Source organism: Centropristis striata, chromosome 5 (assembly GCF_030273125.1).
Source record: "Centropristis striata isolate RG_2023a ecotype Rhode Island chromosome 5, C.striata_1.0, whole genome shotgun sequence".
Taxonomy (NCBI): Eukaryota; Metazoa; Chordata; class Actinopteri; order Perciformes; family Serranidae; genus Centropristis; species Centropristis striata.
The window spans coordinates 21,228,819-21,250,297 of NC_081521.1; the positions used below are offsets into that span (position 1 = coordinate 21,228,819).

Here is a 21,479-nt window from a genome sequence, read left to right on the forward strand (position 1 = left end):
GCCATTCTCACATTCTCACCCAGGGTTGTATTGGCTGTCTTCATTGTTCCATCACAAAGCACACAGGTTTATTTGGAGAGAAAATTGGAAGCTTTTCTACTTACACCAACGGGACCGAGACACCGGCTTCAGTAGAGCCGACATGGACAATAGAGCGAAGCATAAACTGGGCATGCACGTTGAGCGTGTCTGAATTTACTCAAACTCTGGACTGAAATGTTTTGAGAGCGTGGTCAGAATCAACAACAGGAAATGGCCTCAAAAGAAGGTATTATGGGTATAATTGGGAGGATGTTGACATCTGATAGACAGCGGTTCATTGTGTTCAGAAAGCCAAGCATCATAATTGGGCCTTGACTGCAGTTTGGAGTGATTTTGAGCCCTTAACAGTTAGTGAAAGTAACTCCAAGACTAGAAACTGATTTGTTTTGACTTCCTCCAACAGCCTAAATCCGTGAATTTAGATTCCATGTGACTTTGTTGTCCAGAGTCAATATTTCACAATCTGGTTTTGATGACACAAAAAGAAGCAGATGTGATCGCACCCTCAGATAACCCTCTGCAAATTATAAGTCATGCATCATTTGCATTGGAGAGGACAATACCTCAGAGCATTGGACACACACACACACACATTAAGAAATGAGATGAATATTAAAAGAGCCACCTCCATCCTTTTCCACAGTACGGCACTAAGCCAGTTGTTATTGGAAAGAAATCAATCGTGAAAAACAAACACAGTAGTCATGATGAACGCTGTAACTCGACTCGAGCCGCTAGATGACTCGTTGAGCTCATTACTTCTTCATCAACATGCTGAGAGGCAGCGGGATGCGGCGGACAGTCCTTGTTTACCTTCAAATCTCCCTCCCATGTGACCTTTTCTGGCTCTTTTCTGACATCAGCGCATCGTCATCAGTGAGCCCAGTGTTTATTAAGACACTGATGAATAATATTTACATGAATAACTCTGTTTGGTTTGGTTCAGATAGACAGATTTGTCTTTTTTTTTTTATTCAGCCACAGGTCAGCTCTCGACCCACATTTGCTATAAATTTGATGAGACTAGGGCAAAATTGTGCCCTATTGGCATTACTGCGTTATTGCCCTAAAGCAGCTTACTACAGATTGTGTCCATGTGATACCTAGTTACTCTACAATACCTTAAAATAGCAATGATATCAATCAGTGTGTTAATAATAGTTGGTCAGATGGGACACAAAATTCGTTTTCTGATACCCTTGGAGTTGTAGTAATGAGTCAGAGTGGCTGCACAGCACGGAGGGGGCTCAGCTGCTGCACGGAGCACAGCAGAGATATTGCACACGATGGTCTCTTGCCACGGGGTGACGGGCTGTTAGGGGAAACTGCTCATGATGCAACCCCACGGGACAACAGTAACAAAACCATGAAGCTCCTTGATAGACCACAAAGTAGCTGCCAAGTATGACACTAATGCAGAATTACAACACTAATATTTCAGTATGGTAAAAACCAGGAAAGCCCAACATCCTCCCACAAGGAAGTAGAAGAAAGTCATACTAAAAATATACTTATAGCATTTTCACATTTAGAGCTGTGTAAAAAAATTCCTTGCACTCCTCTTCTTAGCAGTCATGCCTTTAATATTCTGCTGTTATGCAAGCATTGCAGCACGGAACACATTGGCAGGATTCCTAAAGTTCTTGCTGTTGCTCAATAATTGTTCTAGATTATTTCCTCCTTACTCACCCTCAAATCTGTACACTTCAGGTTCAACACCAATATCAAGCAATTTTCAAGCATTTTCAAGCCTTACAGCTGTGGTAAATCACATATTTATATACGGTCATGGAAAAAAATATTAGACCAATTTTTTTCTTCAATTTCTTGTTCATTTTAATGCCTGGTACAACTAAAGGTACATTTGTTTGGACAAATATAATGATAACGAAAACAAATAGCTCATAAGAGTTTAATTTAAGAGCTGATATCTAGCCACTTTCCATAGTTTTCTTGAAAATTATTTTGGTTATTATCAAGACAACCATAGAAAATTGCTAGATATCAGCTCTTAAATTAAACTGTTACGAGAATGAACAATACATTAACGAAAGCAATGGTGGTCTAATAATTTTTCCATGAATGTATACAAAATATACAGTATACTGATCATTTTTACTTCCTTTTTCACATTAAGTCAGATGTGACTGTGCTATAAACAACCAAAATTATATTTAGTGACACCCTTACACAGAAGGAGGACAAATTAAAACACAATAAAGTTTCAAATTGTACGTAGATTTGGCAACCTATATTTAGACTTCGGCAGACTTTATTGTCGTTCAGTTATACATAAAAATATGCACATTGAACGAAATTCTGTTGCATTGGCTCACAGTGATTGTGCTCTGGAATGTCAGTTAAATAAAGTATAACTATAAATATAAAATTGAAACTGTAAAAATAGAATATTTATATTGCACAGAAGTGTAGCAGCAGAAAGTATTTTTGTACATAGACAATAGACAAAATATTTAACCAACAATATGGGCAGTTTCAAGCACTTTCATTTAAATTTCAACCTTAAAAACATCATTAAAATGCAAATGTTTCCAAGGATTTCCAGCACCCATAGGAATCCCTGACCCATTCATAACAGGAGTACATGACAGCAATATATATTTATATTTTTTTAACTATTTATTCACTACAGAAGCCAAACAGATGTAGGTCGTGGTCCTTTATACCAGGAGGAAACGTGGGACATTTAAATGGTTAACTGATCTTATTTAAAGTGCAACAGTGACCTGAGTTCCGAGAAACAAGTCTGTGTGTTTGTACAGCACATACGCTTTTTGTGTGAGCTTTTAACAGCTCCACACCCCTTCCTCTGCACTCATTTACAGACTGATGTACTAGGGTGTTTTCAAAATTGAACCAAAAAGTGGTATGGTTGTTTGGCCCGAGAGTCTGAAAAGTTTACTCAAGTGTGAAACCTCTTGTTGAAGTCGGGTGTGATTAAAAAAATGCACTCTGAGGTTCACAACAATTGTGAAAGCCGAATGTTTAACGGCAGTCGGTTTACCTCCGAGGTGTGAAGGCAAAGAGCACAACACAAAAACCCACATCTGGTGAAAGTCTGTATTGTTGTGAGCCACAAGAGTTATGCCACCTTGAAACATGCTGCTTGGTGCACAATGACAGGACATGGCTGATTCCAGTATCATGCAAAAATCAATCTGCCTTTGTTACAAAAGCACATGTAGCCTAGACGACGTACAGTTTTGTCACAAATGCATGTTGCACAATCTATCCACACTTCCAAAGGGTTGTTGGGCGAAAGCAGTCCTTCCTATCAAAACGTTGGAAGAAACCAGTGGGGTTAAAACTCAAGTGGACCCAGTACGACGCCATTAAACTTGCCATTTACTGGATTTGCACGTGATGCCATCAAACTGAGTCACTGTCCATCTTATTGCAACAACTTATGTGCGAGAAAAAGTGAAGAAAAGTTAAAAAATCCCAAACTGCAACAGCAGAAGTGCGCATGCATGCATGCATGCCTCGGCCACTGTGTTTGTGTGTGTGTGGCACGCAAACAGGAAGCGAAAACACAGTAAGCCAATACTTTTTTAAGACAACCAAATCATTGACCAGAATATTGTTCTTTCTTTTTAAGCTGATAGGCAGCGGTTCAAACTCAGCAGGGGGAAGGAAAATAAACAGGCTGCAGAATGAAGCAGTGCCGCTCGACACAAAAGCAGCAGATGTTGTTTCGGAACAGGAAGTGTGGCTTTTGTACAAAGGAAGTATATGACATGTTTGACTGGCCGCTAACTCTGCTGTGTTCTAAGTAAATTCGCAGACAGTTTTGTGCTAGCCTGCAACCAAACAAATAAATCACACTGTGCCCTTTAAACTTTCTTAAAGATTTAAATTATGGAGTTTGCCCTTTACTTTGTGGAAAAAAGCTGCACTGTAATGAGACTGTGTTGTTTATATTTTAAGGCACCAACTATGGCAGAATGACTAGTGGAAGACCATGCAATGTATTTATCATCCAAACATTCACCTGCAACCAATCATAGTACTTGGCAGGCTGAAAAACGCTGTCTAACCCAACATCCACCTGCCACCACAGACACTGTGCCCACTGTTTAACACTGATAACTGCTCCTGTGTCATATAAGGCAGCAGGTTTCATCTCACATGTCCGACAGCCAAAGGGTCAGATTTGGGCTTGGGAGGGGAGGGAGGGGTGGGGTTGCTAAATGTTGAGGTTTAGCAGAGCGAAGAGGGGCCAGACAGTAAGGTGTGAGATACAGATGGACCATATGCTGGTGAGGGCTCCCTGTTCGCTCCACTGGACGGTGAGTAAGAGGCCTGCTGCCTTCACGTCTGCCCTGTCTGCGTCTGAACAGAGCTTTGTACCTGTAGCTAAACCAGCCACGTTACATGACCCAACAGCAGCTTCACATCTTTAAGTCAAGGTCCTCGCTTTGTTTTAGATGCCTTAAATTGCCTGGCATACAGTTTGCAGAAATACAAAGATACACCAGCTTAAGTTAATGGAGCTGACTGTGAAATGAGCACAAGCTTAATGTAGGGGTGGGCGATATGGCCTTAAAAGATTATCACAATATTTCAGGGTATTTTTGCGTTAACAATACGGCATAATCCAACAGTGTGTTCGGACCGTTTGGACCTCTGACAGGCCCGGACAGTTAAAGTTAAGTGATAGTATATTTGATAGTATATGATTGTACTTCATAGTAGTTTTGCTCGCACACACGCAGACGCACACAGAGAGATGATGTGGGGACGCGACTGATACAGACAGGAAGCCAGGGCGGCTCGGTATATTCAGTGCGTGTGTGAATATGCATGTCTCGGAGGAGGAGGGAGAGATGGGTCGGGAATTTGACTGACTGACGGGTGACAGACACTCTGCTGAGCAGAGACACAACGCAAAATAACTTTATTATAAATCATGAAAATACACTTTCAGTAGTTTGCAATGTGACGTTAGCGCAGCACGAGACTCTGGTAGGCCGCCACAGTCTAGGTAATTAATGGGAAACCATTACGCCACTATAGCCTGGGTATACCCATACTGCCTTGCATGCTCGATTTCATTTCGAACCTGCAGCCAGTCTGGAAACTACGGCCGTTTCTTAGCCCTGTTTTAGGGATACGATGACAGTTCGGGGAGGGGCGGCAAGACAATGGCGCGTACTACTCGACAGACGGAAGCTTGTAGTTTTGTAGTTTTCTTTCGGATCCAACATGGCTGCAGCAGACACGAAACTCTCTTTCGTTGTAGCTGTAGACGGCGTTTTAAATAGTTTAGAGCAAAAGTTGATTTTAAAAGAAGAACAACGTTTGACTTTAAACTCCTGTTTCACCACCAAAAAGGATGTTTTAGCCTTGCTTCCGACAGGATTTGGCCAAAGCCTAATCTACCAACTAGCTCCGCTACCGCTCGCTGCTGTAACGCCGGTGATCTCGCTACGAGCCGGGGGACAGCGGAGCCGCCGAGAAACCCGCAGCAGCTCGTCTATTGACCATAAAATCAGTGGATGTGTGTGGCTGAATGACATGAGGGGGAATAAGGCGTAAAAATAAATAATCTTGCAGAAATCGAGAACTGGAGAAGCAAAGCAGCAAGCAACACTCTCTCACAGACAGACAGACACACACACACACCAACACTGCCAGTAGACTGTGAGCGGCCAGAGTCAGAACATGCTGCAGAAAAACGTTGCAGAAGCAGAATTGAGCATTTTAGTCTCAAAGTAGAGATGGGCTAGTCTGGCTATGTAAACATCAATTTCTGTTGCTCTACATACGTCATCTGGTATAACTGATACGATTGGCTAAGCTTTTGATAGACATTCGTATCGCCCAATAAACAGCTCTGGAGGATCGTAAACCACGCCTCCTCTACAGAAAAATGAATTGCTGGTGTCCAGACTATCATCATTTGTGATATAGTCTGGCGTTAGCCAGGCTAACACCACTACGTCAAGAAGTAGGAATGTTGCCAATATCATGATATGCATTTTTTTTTACTAATAAAAAAATTATACCGGTATAATCGTGAACGATACCATATGGCACACCCTTAGCCTAATGTATATCTAACAGGGTCTCTGCAGGTTTCAACAAGTCAAATCAAAGTCAAGACTTTTTAAAGATTATAATGAATACAATTTAAGACCCATTTCACATCCATACTGGCAAAAAATGACTTGCAAAGTACATGAATTCATTCACAGCTCTTTCACATTGGAATAAAAAAATTGCTAAACCCAACGAAAAACACCAGAAGCTGAAAAATCAAAACATTTAAAAGCGAGGCTGAAGTTTATGCATTTATTTTAAATAAAAGTAACAAAATTAAAATACATTTTTAAGACCTTTCAAAACTGTATTTAAGATATTTTTTATGAGATTTTAAGAGAATTTTAGGCATTTTAAGGCCTTAACTTCTAATTAATAGAGCTGAGAATATAGTTGTTTAAACTTCAAGTCTGTGGTTGATTTATCAAGACAGAGCCTAATTAAAAATATCTCAGACGTATTCTCTAGCAGTTACACATATGATCGAATTTGTTTTGGTATATCTAACAGACATCTCATATCTATTAATTGGTGACACAACAACAGTACTATTTTGAAAAGTTAGTTATGCAAAGTATGATATGAACAGTATTGACAGGAGAACTGTGGTAAAATTACACTATAAGTGAGATAATATAATAATAAAGAGTTCTTGGTCAAACTATAAACATATTAATTTTTTTAATTAAAACAAAAAGAGGCAGGGTTGTGTTTTAGAACATATTTTGAAGCGAAGATCTCTGGAGTAAAGACAAGCATACTGCAAAAATAAATCTGTTTCAAAGTGCATGCTATATGGAAACCAGTATGTAGTTTGTACTGCTGGTTTGTCTGTTTGTTGTGTATGTGAATGACATCAGCTGAGAGGAAATTAACTTGGACCGAAGCTGTTGCCTAGCGATACAATTCCAGTGAAACGGTCTATACTAACCACTAAAAATGATGCCTTAAAACAAAAAAACTCTACACGGTCATAACTACAATAAGGAAATAACAAAAGAGAAGTATGAAACAGTCATAATTGCCAAACTAGGTCAAGTTGCAACATGGGAATAAGTCAGGCGTACAGTCAGGCACAGAGGATGTTGGAGCTGCTGTCACACTGCTAGCTGTTGGGGATGTTGCCTCAAGGGTCACTCAGAGTCAGGTGCACAGGATCCTTTTAATTTAAATGTTTACATTAAGGAAAGGTTATCCATATTAAACAGGGATTATGGGGGAAATGATGAGAAATGAATGGTCTCAAGGCACCTTGACTGACATTTCAGACGCTGTGGGGGTGTTGTGTTGGCTTGCATTGTAGTGGAGAGTGTTTTTAATATTGCGTACAGAATCTATTTCTTGTACCCGTTTATGTATTATTTCTATACACTTTTTTCTTTTTATCTTATTGTATCTACTTATTTTCACTTCTTTTTTATTTATTTATTTATTTTTAATCTTTATTATTATTATTATTGTTTAATTATATGTATGTATGTGTATATATATTATTATTATGATTATTTTCCATTTATTTATTTATTTATTTATTTATTTATTTATTTATTTATTTATTTATTTATCTATGCGCCCCTCATGTTTTGTGTGTTGATGTTTAGAAAATGTCACTTATTACAAGTCGTATGTCAGGAAATGCTTAAATGTTTAAAAATGTTTGTAAATTGATTAAAATGCTATAATAATAATAATAATAATAATAATAATGTGTACAGAAAATGAATGGGAAAAATCAAACTTGATTATCTTCTTTGGGAGTATTCTTCTCTTATTCTAGCAGCTTCTCCGTAATGAGACTAAAGATGGCGTTAATGGGGACAAAACTGGGCCATTTTTCTGATTGCCCGTGGATACATCAGCATTCAGCAACAACGCTGGGCCATCTCACTCGATTCAGATATCTCACAAGAGACCCCGTATATCAAGCACAGGCTCTAACACTTGTCAGGGTTTTTCCAGCGGGCCCTGAGAGCCCCTTTTCAATTCGCTGCGGTTCCCACACCTACTGAAGCAACCCTTAAACAGAATCACAGATCCACAGATTCAGGACTTTTCTATGCGGGTTCTCAGGTCACCAGCCTCAGAGCTCTCTACCCCTCTTTATCCAAGAGAAAATAACAACAACCTAAAAACAATGCGCCCATTAAGGGTCTCTCTTTTCTGGGAGAGGATTGGGGTTGCCAGCCACAAAAGAGGGACAGGGCAGTTTTGGGGAGGGAATGGGGGCCATTTTGGGGTCGACATGGCATGAAATTGAATAAATAAATGAAGAAATCCCCTCTTTGTGGCCTGAGTGCAGTGGAGCCAGAGAATGGCCCGTGGCGTTGCCACAATGAGGGACCCCAGCAAACCTTAGCAGACTACTTTCTCTCTGAAGCCGTAATTCACATCCCTCCCCAACCCTCCAAAAACTCCCTCAGCTCCCCCTCACCCACCAACCAGTCCCTCGCTGTCTTCCAAGAGAAACCCTTTCTGGCAGAGCCAATCACCAAAAACACAAAGTCTTCTTTGAGTCTTGTCCAGTTTTTTTTTTCTCTCCCACTCTCACTCACTTCCGCTTTGAAGGACTTTAAACTTCAAGGCTCTTTGAGTCGCTCACATGGGCGGAAACTAAACACTATGGGGGGATGAGACAGTGTCTCGACCACAGAGGAAAGACACTCAGCACTGGACCGGAGACTCCCTGTTAAAGACTGCATACTCATCAAACTCCTCATCAGCTCTGTTGCATTAATGAAAAATATCTCAGCCTATATACGGTCTATCAACTTTCATAAGGTGTCACTGATGCAGACATTTAAATCCTACGACAATGCATGTTTTATTATTGGACAAGGCATTTTCACCATCTCATTTAGCTATATGCTTATAAAAATCCTTTATTTTATCTCCACTTTTTCAGGTCGTTAGGCAGCTTCTGTCACACAATTATAGACTCACTCTCAAATCCCACATCTATAAGAACAAAGGACAGAGAAACACACGACAGTCTCACCTTGTGATAATGTAAATGTATATAGTTTGTGATGCATATTAGTGTGCTGGAAACACGTCTACATAGTGTTTCGCTATTTGTACACTTTATGTTTATAGTCAGCTATTAAGACAAGGCCCCCAGGAAGAGCACCAGGCTTTGAAGCCAAATAGTTACAGCTCCCGGGTCAGTCATGTGATGCCCAGAAATACCTTTTCTGACAAATTTACATTGGGAAAGAGACATCTGTAGAACCCTGGATGCATTTTTTCATCATGGTCACAACCCCTGCAAAATGACTTGTTTCACTATCAGAATCTGGTTAATTCAGTCCGATAACGTTTGGTTAGTCTACAGTCTCAGGTTGCTCTCACGTATACATTTTTAATTTGTTTTGGTTTGCTTCCACACTGAGCTCTATCAAGCACACCAAGCATCCTCAACAAATGTCCTTCATCTGTTGGACAGAATATGTGAGGGAAAGAGCTGACACTTTATCCAAGCAGGTCGCGGTCGAGTTTTTTCACTTTTATGCGACATTTATCTGCTGTGTGATTGAATTCCTTAGCTACCACTCTGTCACTAAATGATTTTAAGACTTTGCTGTTTTTGTGTGTGTGTTCTGTGATCATCTGACTGTATTTCCAGAAGGGCCTTTACTTTATCATTAGACCATGTCTGTCCAGTAGACTTGCCTGGTGTTTATTCTCAAATAACCTCCAGGATTCAGTCCACATGTGCTGTGTTTTGGTTCATCTTCCCTCCTTTGGTTCAGTCTGCCATCTCATCTGCAGCAAACTGAACTCTGGTGCACTTGGAAGCGAACCAAGACCCCCCTTTTTTAGCAAACCAGAGTTCAGTCCTTTGGTCTGAACCAGAGTTAATTTGAGCAAAGTGAGTAAGTTTGAGTAAGGTAACAGCTCAGGGGTGAATGCCCCCTAAGAGCTGCATGACTAAATCATTTTAGCCACATTCAAGTTAGCAGAAACCAGAAGATAGCACAAGTTTCTGGGGCAAAAGATGATTCATTGATTGACTGATTGATTTCATCGGATTTAATAAAAAACACATGCACTGCACTCAGTACGTAGGTTAAAAAAATCCCCACGGATAAAAAAACATAAAGGCTGAAGTCATATTTCACATGCTCTTATTTTCTAAGATATGTTAAAATATATATGAAAAAAATATCCAATTCAATATGCTACAATCATGTTACACACTTTGTAACCATTTTTTTAATGTCACTCGAAATATGCTCAGTGACACACTCAGTTTCAGATCTGTGGGCAGATTATTCCACTGTACTGCTGCAACGTAGAGAAGCGAGACTAGAAACACAGAAGATCCTGGAAATTACACGGAAATTGAGAAGTAGTGCCTAGAAATGTAGAATTGGCATCATTCAGGTTTCACCGAAGCTTAATAATAACCTAATTTCATCTCTGCCAGTGCTTGACATTTAGAGCAGGTTTGTCTAAAGGATCCTTTTTCCAAGTGGCTTTCTTGTTGAGGGGTGACATGTGGTGATCAGAAGATAACATCATGGACCAGATTGCAAAGGCCATCTGGAAGCTTGGATGTGATTTTTTTTGTTGCTGACAGACGTAGGGAATCACAGACTGGATCAGAGCGTGGTGAGCATGGTGTTGAGTGAGCCATCAGAGACATGAGACGCTTCAAACAGACCAAAGACCAGCTATAGAAAGATATGTAACACAGTGTATCATTTAAGCTTCATCAGTTAAAGACTTCCTGCATTTTCAATAACACCTGTGTGTGTTTCAGGACAAAAAAACATGTTTCTTTTTGTATACAGTCATGAAAACATTTTTAGGACCATTGTTTTCTTCAATTTCTTCTTCATTTTAATGCCTTGTGCAACTAAAAGTACATTTGTTTGGACAAATATAATGATAACAACAAAAATAGCTCATAAGAGTTTAATTTAAGAGCTGATATCTAGCCATTTTCCATGGTTTTCTTGATAATAACCCAAATCATTATCAAGAAAACCATGGAAAATGGCTAGATATCAGCTCTTATGAGCAATTTTTGATTTTGTATTTTTTTTTCATGACTGTATGTGACATAACCAAACAAAGGCAGAAATAACCTTTTTAAGGTTCTTTGTGGTGTATTTGTATTATATAGCTTGTTTTTCATGTTTGTATATTTTCTAGGTGTTTTACAATGTTGTGATGCTTTTATTTTGAAAAGGTGCCGCCCAATGTGAACGGTCGCTTTTATTTTGGAAGGTAGTGACAGGAAATAAAGTGGAACATAAATAATGAGTGCTTCTTAATGCATACAAAGTTGATATAAAGTATCAAAAAGACTTCTATATTGCCTGGCTGACAGGGGCACAAGGTTTGTTGGAGTTTATTTTTTTCTGTCGTATATATTAGTGACTATTTTTGTTGTGTAAAAGTGTTTATTTGCTAAGTTGCTAAAGCTAATGTTTGCTATTGTTTTCTCATCTCGTAGCTCTTACTATGAATTCACAAGGTGGCCAAGGAATGTTTTGTTTTTATTGTCATGGAGCTACGGTTGTGAATAAATCTTGTGAACCATCAGAATACCGTTATTCAGCCAAGGATGCTGCAACCAGACTAAGAATGCCACCTGGCATTAAGCTGGGCAGACATAAACAGTGTCATGGACACAGACGGGGGGGAAATGGTGGTAATGAAACCAAATGAGTGTCCCATACCACACAGTAATGGTCATTTGGCAAAGCAGGGGGGGAAGATCATAGAGAACACCCACTATATATCTGACTCAAACAGTATTTACCAAGCCGATAGAGCACAGTAATTAATGGACAGACACACAGCAGCTAGTTAAAACCCTCTCAGTCTGAAAGAGTCTGATTCTTGCTCTGAATACACTGATGCAACTGACCTACATTATATCTCAACTTCTCTTTTTGGCAGCCATTAATAAGGAGAGTAACACTTTTCTTCATTCCACTTCGAAAATGACGGTACTTTGATCATTTTGATTCACAATATTCCATCTGAATCACATGTAATCATATGACGAAATGAGAAAACAATCCTTGTGAAATCCCCATTTAAACAAAGGCTCCATTCATTCACAAGTTGTTGTTTTTTTGTTTTGTCACATATCTATCTTGTAAAGGGAAGTGTAAAAATTGCAGCTGGAAGCAAAGAAATTCCAAAAAACTGGCTGGATTTCTTCTTTATGTCAAAATGTAGTACAATTTCCTAAAAGGTTTCCTGTCAGCATGCAAGAACAAAATCATCACAGTAACAGCTCAAGCATGTATTACTCAAGTCTTTAATCATGCCACGTTAGCTGGCAAAAATGTCATCACATTGAACAAATGCCAAAATAAAAGCCCTTCAGCAACCAGGCCCAAGAATTTGTCAGCAGCTGTCGTGAAAAGTTAAAACAACAAAGTCAGCAGCCTCTTTAACTCATGGGGTTAAATAACATAAACAGGCAAAGATCTCCACTAATTGGTCAAGTGAAGTTGTTTATCTTTCAGCTAATGTTTAACAAGAAGACAATTATGGCAAGGAAATTACAGCATAACCCTTCCTAGTTTTCAACTGTGTTTAATGTACTCGTTGCTTGGTTAATCCAGCTGCGTTTCTGCTTTCCATGCATCTTCCCACCACCTTCACATCGTTCCACCACTCACTCAGGCTGTCACACGCAGCACGCTCTATTGGCGCTCTTACACTGAACAAGGCATCATTAGACACACTTTTCATTCAGTTTTGTCACAACATGTACAACACCAGTCTGTCAGAGGAAGTGAGGATGGTACACAAAGACTCACAGTAGACCTGAGTCTGTCTACTCAACGAAAGAGACAAGAATGGACTGGAATGAAAGTATGAATTATATCAACATATCTTACACAAGTAAAATCTCTAAGGCCAAGTCTGATCTGGATAACTGGGCTTTACTTGGAGGTTTCAAATGAGACAGATTGGATTGGAGCTTTGTATTGGTGTTTGACATCTTTAATGGCTGACTCCAGCTGCCTCCTTTTCTGATTAAAAAAAAAATGGAAACGCCCACTCAGCCTTAGCAAAAAACAGTGACGTAGGTTACAGTAGTAAGCTGTGAACGCTAATACTAAATGAGTCACCGTTTGGAAATCACTGCTGTGAGTTACAGGTTAGTTTGATCCGAAGGTCACATGACAACACAAACAAACAAAACAAACAAGGTAGCAGCGACGGTAGATCAGAGCCAATCAAGTCCTGTTCAAGACCAGGCAATAGTGTCTTTCCATAGTGAATAATACATTGGAAGGGACAGAATAAACAAGATTAGTCTATTTATCAATTTGTACAATTTTGCTCGCAGCCAATCACAGCAAGTGTTCTCCAATTTGATGCAACATATGATTGTTCCACTACCACAGCAGCTACAAACCATACAGTCTGTGGTGTGGTGAAATCAAGCATATTTGTGCAAAAATCATTTGACTGGTATCAAATAAAGTACTCTATTGGTTAGAGGTGGGGGGAAAATCGATACAGCAAAGTACTGCGATATTTTGCATGGTAATACATCGATTCATGGTCGGCAAGTATAAATATTTAGCAGTCATAGCTGGCTCCCTTTTAGGAATATACTGGAGATACTGGTATCATATGAAACTAGAAGATCTAAGGAATCTATAGGCACCATGTTCAGGATATTGTGTCAGGAAGTCGAAATAATGCTGTAGGTTAGGCTAGTTTTTTAATGTTTCATCGTGATTTTCAGAGCGGTCTTGTGACCTCTGACGTCATGCTATCTCAATGAAAATAGGCTCTCTGGGTTAACACAAGTTGTCTCTCATTTTGGATAAATAAAAAGACTGAAGTGAGATGAATAGTCTGAGAATTTTCTCTTATTTGACAAAACAATTCTTGATTGAATTTAATTTTGTGGACACACAATGCAGTTAAACAATAATCGCAATATATTGTATCGCAAAATGCTTAAAATCGCAACAATATCGTATCGTGCCTCAAGTATCAGGATAAAATAATTGTGGGGCCTCTGCTGATTCACACCTCTACTACTGGTATCAGTATGACTTCAAGGGCATTGGTATCGTGATTTCTTCACAGCACCCTGCCCTAGCTTTGCCACAGTCCACATTAAAACACTTATAAGAAACTGTTTCTCCACCATGGAACAGGAGACAAAAAGACCTACTTAGGATTGTGTTGGCTAGTCTGTGATGTGTGTGAAACTCCTTCTTTGTCCCATTGTGTCATGTGAGCAGCTTCCTGGCTGAACGGCATACAGGACCTGACCCGCCCTGATCGGGCAACACTTCCACAGTCCTGTACTCTAACCCAGGCTTTATAAAACATCTTTACCGTATTCTCTACATTTAGGAAGCTTTGTGTAGAGTTGTTCTGCATTTTTCTCTGAGGTAAATGACCTCTGACCCTGAAAGAAGCCACACATCTGGTTGCATTTGAGAAAGCAAACAAACATTGTAAGCCTGCTGCCACAGTCCGTAAACCAAATAAGCTCTCAAGGGAAAGTCTATGCCAAGTCATTCTGCAGGTACCCTCCATCCATCCCATTCATTCAGCCTTTAGGAGTGTGTTCTCAAAAACATGCTGCAGCCAGTATCCGCCCTGAGAAAGTACTTGTCCCAACTTTGTCCGGGTCATGATCTCCAAGGGGACGTTAGCGATCTCGTGTTGCTGCGCTTTTACAATTCAGGCCAGGTCACCCACTGTATCATATAACAGCCTGTTGACAAGCACTTCACAGAGCACAGTGATAGTGTCTGTTGTTTGATGTGTGTTCCAGTCATAAAAAAAATCCTTGTTAACCAAACAATGCATTGGAAAAGTCTCTGCATTCTTGGCATTGCATGCTGATATTTGGCACAGTGAAATCATTAACCCAATGACTTCTGGTTCATGACTTTCTTCCTCACACACCTCAGATTCTACAGCACCCACTCCTGAATAGATTTAACTGCACAAGAACTACACAAAGAGCAACATTTAATCCATTAAATGCCTATTGTAACCAAAAAGATGGTTAAAAAGATAAGTCAACGTTCGGAAAACACATCCCTCCACACTGATCAGGACTTTCCTCCTATGCTAATTCACAGCTGTAAGGACCTGAAACATCTCTTGTTAAGAGAAGGAGGAGGGGGTGTTTTTTTTTTTTGACATCATGCCTCTGGGTGTTACAGTGGTTTAGACTTGTTAACTTGAATACTTAAAATTCCTGCTGCAGTCTTATGCCTCAAAGAAATGGCTTATCAACACACATGACTAAAAAAAGCACAGAGATTAAGTTGGAAACTGGCTTTAACCCCCCTTTTATGTAACACGCTGCATTGTAATGAGTTAGTCTGGCAATGGGACCGTATCAAAAAAGTTGCACTGCAAGGTACCAATTGTCCAGAGTGAGATGGAAGGGTGCACAGAGGCAAAGGTAAAACAGAGATTTATGCATTGACCTCAGGTTAAGGTAATGTTATGGGTCTTAGTGCAAATGTCTCTGACAGCAGGCACTGGTTTTGAAACAGATGTCCTACAAAGAGAGTCAAATCAGTTGTTTTGAACTCTTATCTATAAAAAAAAAATCAAAAGCCTGTAGATACAATCTACTGTGATTAATCAAATGGTAAAATAGTACACAATATTTTCTATTTGAATTCCAGCATATCTGTCAAAACCTTATACTAGGGTTGTTCTGATACTGAAACACATATTGAAAATGCCTCTGGTACATTATTGATGAGTATACAAGTAATTGCGCTGATCTGATATTATTTTATTAGCTCCTTTCATTCCCTACCTGATTCGTACATCCTGCATGATCTTTACTATGCATGTGCAACCCTCAGCAGAGATGTGAAAGAAGCTGGATTGCTCACTCGTCAGCTACTTCCATCATCAGCTATGGAAAAAAAACAATCACTGCGTCCGAAATTGATGATGGAATTAGCTATCGAGCGAGCTAGCTTGCTTCTTTCTGTTTGCACGTGAGCATTACCGATCAGGCAGGGGCTAGCGGAGAGTGTAACATTAACCAGAGGCAGTTAAATGGCAGCAATTTGGCAAAAGTGTTGTATGCATATTCCTGAGTATACGAGTCTCTGCGCTGATCCGAAATGACGTTATCATATAATTTATTAGCTCCCGTCATCCCTTCCTGAATCATACATCCTGCCCAATCTTAACTGGGCATGTGCCACTCTCAGCAGAAATGAGAAAGAAGCAAGATGGCTCACTTGTCAGCTACTTCTATCATACGGAAAAAATAGTCACTGCGTCCGAAATTGATGATGGATTTAGCTAACGAGTGAGCTAGCTTGCTTCTTTTTGATTGCACCTGAGCATTACCGATCGGGCAGGTGCTAGCAGAGAGTGTAGCATTAACCAGAGGCAGTAAAATGGCAGCAATTTGGCAAAAGTGTTGTCTGCATACTGTAGGGTTGAAAGGTTTAACCAGAAACAGGTCATACAACAATGATAGTAACCCAATCACTTTATTTAATGCACTGGTTTTGGTATCTGCCAATTTGAAAGTTCAGGTATCAGAATTGGAAAGTAAGAAAAATGGTATTTAAACATACCTAATGCCACCTACAGCATTTGACAGTTTGATTAATCTGCGAGTTACAAGATACATGACAAGTCTCTGCGTCCCATCTCTCAAGTCTTACTAAGCAGCAGAGTTTAAAGGCCAGTAATAATAAAAATCCCCACAAAACCCCAGCAGTCTGCCACAGTAACTGTTCTACCTGCTGTTAGAGGACTCCGCTGGCTGTTTTTCCCCCCTTCACTCTTGCTATATATGTGATGTGCGCCTGTGTTTGTATGACTTCAGTGGGGCTGAGGTTGCAGTGAACTGAAACCACCAGCGTTGTGGCCAATATGAGAGTTAGAATCTAAAGCTATTTTTACCCCCCTTGCCCAGAGAAACTTCATGCTGGTCTTTCCCACCAAATGGGGAGGGCTGGAGAGATGGAGCGGAGAAAAAAAATGAAAGGAAAGAGGTAGACACAGGCTCAAGTTTGGAGAGGAAGCTCAAGACTGGTTTCCTGCATGTCTGTTTTCCTGGGCACCAGTAGGATAATGTGTTTGTATGCATGAATACGCGTCATCCTGTTTGCTTAGCAAGCCCTGACAACAGTAACTACAGGTGGATGTACTGGAAAGTCAACAACAGCAAAAGAAGATAAAAAAAGGTGTGAAATTACTGCAGCTAGAAAGTGTACGTGCAGTCACACACCAGAACATGATATCCGCGCAAACACACATCAGAATTAGACATGTAATCTCACTTGTGTGTGGCCCAAAGCAAGGGTCACAGAGGGCAGGATTTCCAGATGTTTCCTATTATCCCGCAGCACGGCCGAGAGACCTTCCTGGTCACCCAACTCTCAGTCTCACACTTCTCAGAATCAAGATGGAAGGTCAAAAGCTGACTAACTTATTGACCACATGATTCCACTGTTGTCTTAACTGGACAGGATTCACTACAGACGTGGGTCAGTGTGGTCGAAATAAAAAAGACAGCAGCTCTTAAAACGGCATTTTTTGGTTTTGAAGGAAAATCCCTCACATCTACCGAGGTATGACGCCACTGACCGTATTCCCGTCATAGATAGCCTACATTTTGGTGGATCATGACGGGGAAAATCCAGTTGCCTGGCTTAAAATCAACAAAGCGCTGCCCTGAAGAAAATCCCCGCTAATCTATGGCACTAAGAAATGATCAATTCAGACCCAAACAAGGGGATCTGCCGTAACAAAGATTTGAAAAGAGCAGTTATCACCATCAACTTGGAATTGAAAAGGAATCAGCTTGTTTAAAAGGGGACTGCTTCCGCTCTACTTCAACAGATTTGGAGATTCGCAACGATAACACTGAGCAAAATGAATCCTCTAATCCCTCTTTTCACACCCCAACCCCCTTCTCACCTCCTCTCCTTCCTCCAACCATCTCTACATGCTTCCCTCCAGCACATTGGATGAGCTCGTTGGCGCTGGTAATTGCCAGGGGATGAGTGACATGCAGAATGGCTGAGATGCCAAAGCCGGATAACCATCTCTTTTGTGTGTCATTTGCAATCATTGCGATTGGGAAAGTGATTCTGTAGGGGGGCTAAAGATCCAGAAAGGTTGTGGAAGAGCACAAAGGGGAGGTGGAAAATAAAAGAGTGATAAGGCAGTGGAGATTGATGTGGGCGGTCAACAGCAAGCTGCCATTCAAACTGCCACTGTTCCATTTCTATCCTGGACATGGGGGGAAAATCCCCAATCAAACTGAGGGAAACAAAACTGTCAGGTGCCTACTGATAAGAGAGGAGCTGAGGGGGTCTATATAAAGAAATCTATATTCTCAATCACATGGCTAATGGAAATGTATTTCTGACTGTTGAGGCAGTAGACAATGTTTCAGTATGTCACACTGTGGTGTCACTTCCACAGAATCAAAACTCAAATAAAGAACAGTGGTATTAGAAGACTAGAAAGCCATGTAACCTCAAACCACGCTGTTTTTTCAGTCACGGGTGCAGTTAATCTTTCTTGACTGGGGAAAACTGCTCTTGCTGTCTAGCTTTCATATCACATCACTATTCCCTTCTCATAGAAGATGCACCATTGCACCACATTCTGTGTGAGCTGTCAAAAGGCATTCTGGGAAACGTAGGAGCTATCTTATTGTACCAGAGGAGGCAGGATGAGAAAAAGCAGACACTCAAGTCATCACTTAGGATGTATACTGACTTAGTACAGCTTTTAATCATAAAATCGAAGAATTTTTCAAGCACTTTCGAAGCCTTTATCATTACATCTTAACTGTTACTATAAATGCTATTGCAATATTAAAATTTACAGAATTAATTTATACCCACAGCAATCAAGGTATATTGACGCTATTCTGTTCTGAAAATTATTATTTTATTCTTGCAAATTTCCAGAGTAAGGCATCAACGGAGGATTTATCTAGATATTAGCTAGATTAGATAGTCTGGTGTAAAACACATGAACTGAGATTACATGTTTAATATGAATGTGTATATTCAACTTCAGACATATTCCTATCCTTGAAACACAATGGTTAAAATGAACCCTTTTCCAAACGTACAAGACTTTGTGCAAACCCTGACAAAACGTCTCTGTGGCACAAATACCTGCCTAGAGAACAGTCTGATTCTGTTCTATTAACCACTCTCACTTTTCATTCCCAATCACTACTCCAGCCTCTTCACACGGAGGGCCTATGCACCCCCCACACAGAACCACTCTATATCTTTATTGAAACCATATGTTCCGAGCTCCCACAGCCAGACTTCCCTTATCAACACTGCAGTTAGCTGCACGGCGACAAAGCCTCGGCTCCCACTGAGGCGAGGGGAGCAGGCTCAGCTGGACCCTGGACGGAGAGCATGGGAGGGATTTGCAAAAGGATTGGCGTCTGTGAAGCAGGACTGATGTTGCTTTTCTCTTGTCTGTGTAGTCCCTTTAGCAATCTAAGCCACTCAGCACCAATGCCAAGAAGTCCTACACATGTGGAGATGTAGTGGATTCTGAATTGGTCTCAATGCACAACATATACTACCACATATAGGGTACATTAATGCAGAACAGAATGCTTTGGCATCGAGGCTTGTTTACACAGTATGTGCCCATATGTGAAGATGACTAGTAATGAGGGCAATCCTATGCATCTAAAGTCATGGAAAAAAATATTATACCACCCTTGTTTTCTCCAATTTCTTGTTAATTTTAATGTCTGGTACAACTAAAGGTACATTTGTTTGGACAAATATAATGATAACAACAAAAATAGCTCATATGAGATTAATTTAAGAGCTGATATCTAACCATTTTCTATGGTTTTCTTGATAATGATTTTGGTAATGATCAAGAAAACCATGGAAAATGGCTAGATATCAGCTCTTAAATTAATCTCTTATGAACTATTGTTGTTATTGTCATTCTATTTGTCCAAACAAATGTACCTTAAGTTGTACCAGGCATTAAAATTAACAATAAATTGAAGGGTGGTCTAATAAATTTTCCATGAATATATTCCAGCCTAAAGAAACACTTGAGACAAAACTGCAGAGGAAAAATAAGGACTAAATCTCGACACTCCGTGTGAACATGTGTCTTAGGGCATTCTATACAAAGACACAGGTGATAACAGAAATTCCCTCTCTGCCTGACTCCCCTCTGGCTGTACAGCGTATGGCTTAAATCAAGACATGCCAATTGATGTGATGATGGGGAGGAGCATGGTGGAGGGTGCTGGCACTGACAGCTCTCAGATGTTCACAGGAAAAAGCTTCCAGACTTCTCTGATAAATCATTGGGGGCTTTTGTCTTTATCATTATGTCGGAACTTGGTTTGCAGGAGGGGGGGAGGAGGTCAAAGCATGTCCCTCTGCAGCCTGGTCTGTCTTGTAACAGAAGATAAGCTTTGGCTGCTTCTTGTAGGACTGAAGAAAGGAAACAGAGGCCAAAGAGGTTCCATGTTGTAGAATTTAAATCCATTCAGGAAACCAGAGAGAACATCATCTTGAAGCTAAATTAAATTATGTGGGTTTTAGTGCGGAGAAAGCAATGCATCACCGACTTGAAGTCTGTATGATCATTTAGTGTCTTCGTGACATTGTGCTACTGTGAGCCATCTGAACAGAATTATTTCAAGAATTTTTGAGGAAGTTCCTTTAACATGTGACAGCACAAGAGAAAAGGGGAAACCGTGACCATGTTTGACAAACGCTTGCCAGATGTTGAAATTTGAAAAATGAGCAGAATCACAAGAGCGTTCATAAGAAACAGCAAGTCAAAATTATATCAATCAACAGTTGCCTTTTCAACATTCAAATCAGTGGGGTGGCAGAGACGAGCCTGAAACACAAAGGGTTATGTTTTGTAGCTGACCCTGACCTTTGACCTTGTTCTGGAGGGAGGCAACAAAAGAGGGGATTCCCTAAAGCGAGCAATAAAGCATAATAATAAAGTCACATTACTGCTGTCACATTTAATGCAGCACATTTTAAAGTCACCCACACACTGATTTTGTCACAGCTGGAAGCAGAAAGCACCTGCGCTATGCACATTCAGCGCAGATGACAAGACAAGGGAAGACAACGAAATATGACAAGGAGAAGTGACAAATTCAGTAGCTTCCTGCAGGTGGGAGCCATCTACACTGACACTCTGTTAGTGGCTGAAAGGAGCGTGTAAAATTACCAGGACGTTCATTCATCAAGGGCAGCTGATGTGTGCAATGAGTGAATTAGTAGCAGTGCTGAAATGGTTTCTTATCTCCGTCTGGAAAAGGGGAGGTGTTGAATGCTCATGAATATCTATTTATTTGCAAAGCCAGTGTGGACTGTGCTCTCCTTTGATTGTTTCTGAAC

The 21,479-nt window shown here is 40.3% G+C and overlaps 1 protein-coding gene across 2 annotated transcripts in view; it reads right to left on the bottom strand.

Moving 5' to 3' along the window:
• The window catches only part of prex1 (phosphatidylinositol-3,4,5-trisphosphate-dependent Rac exchange factor 1), a 124,654-nt gene that overhangs the window by 102,115 nt on the left and 1,060 nt on the right, over nucleotides 1–21,479 (bottom strand). The gene's annotated exons all lie outside the window — the stretch shown is intronic.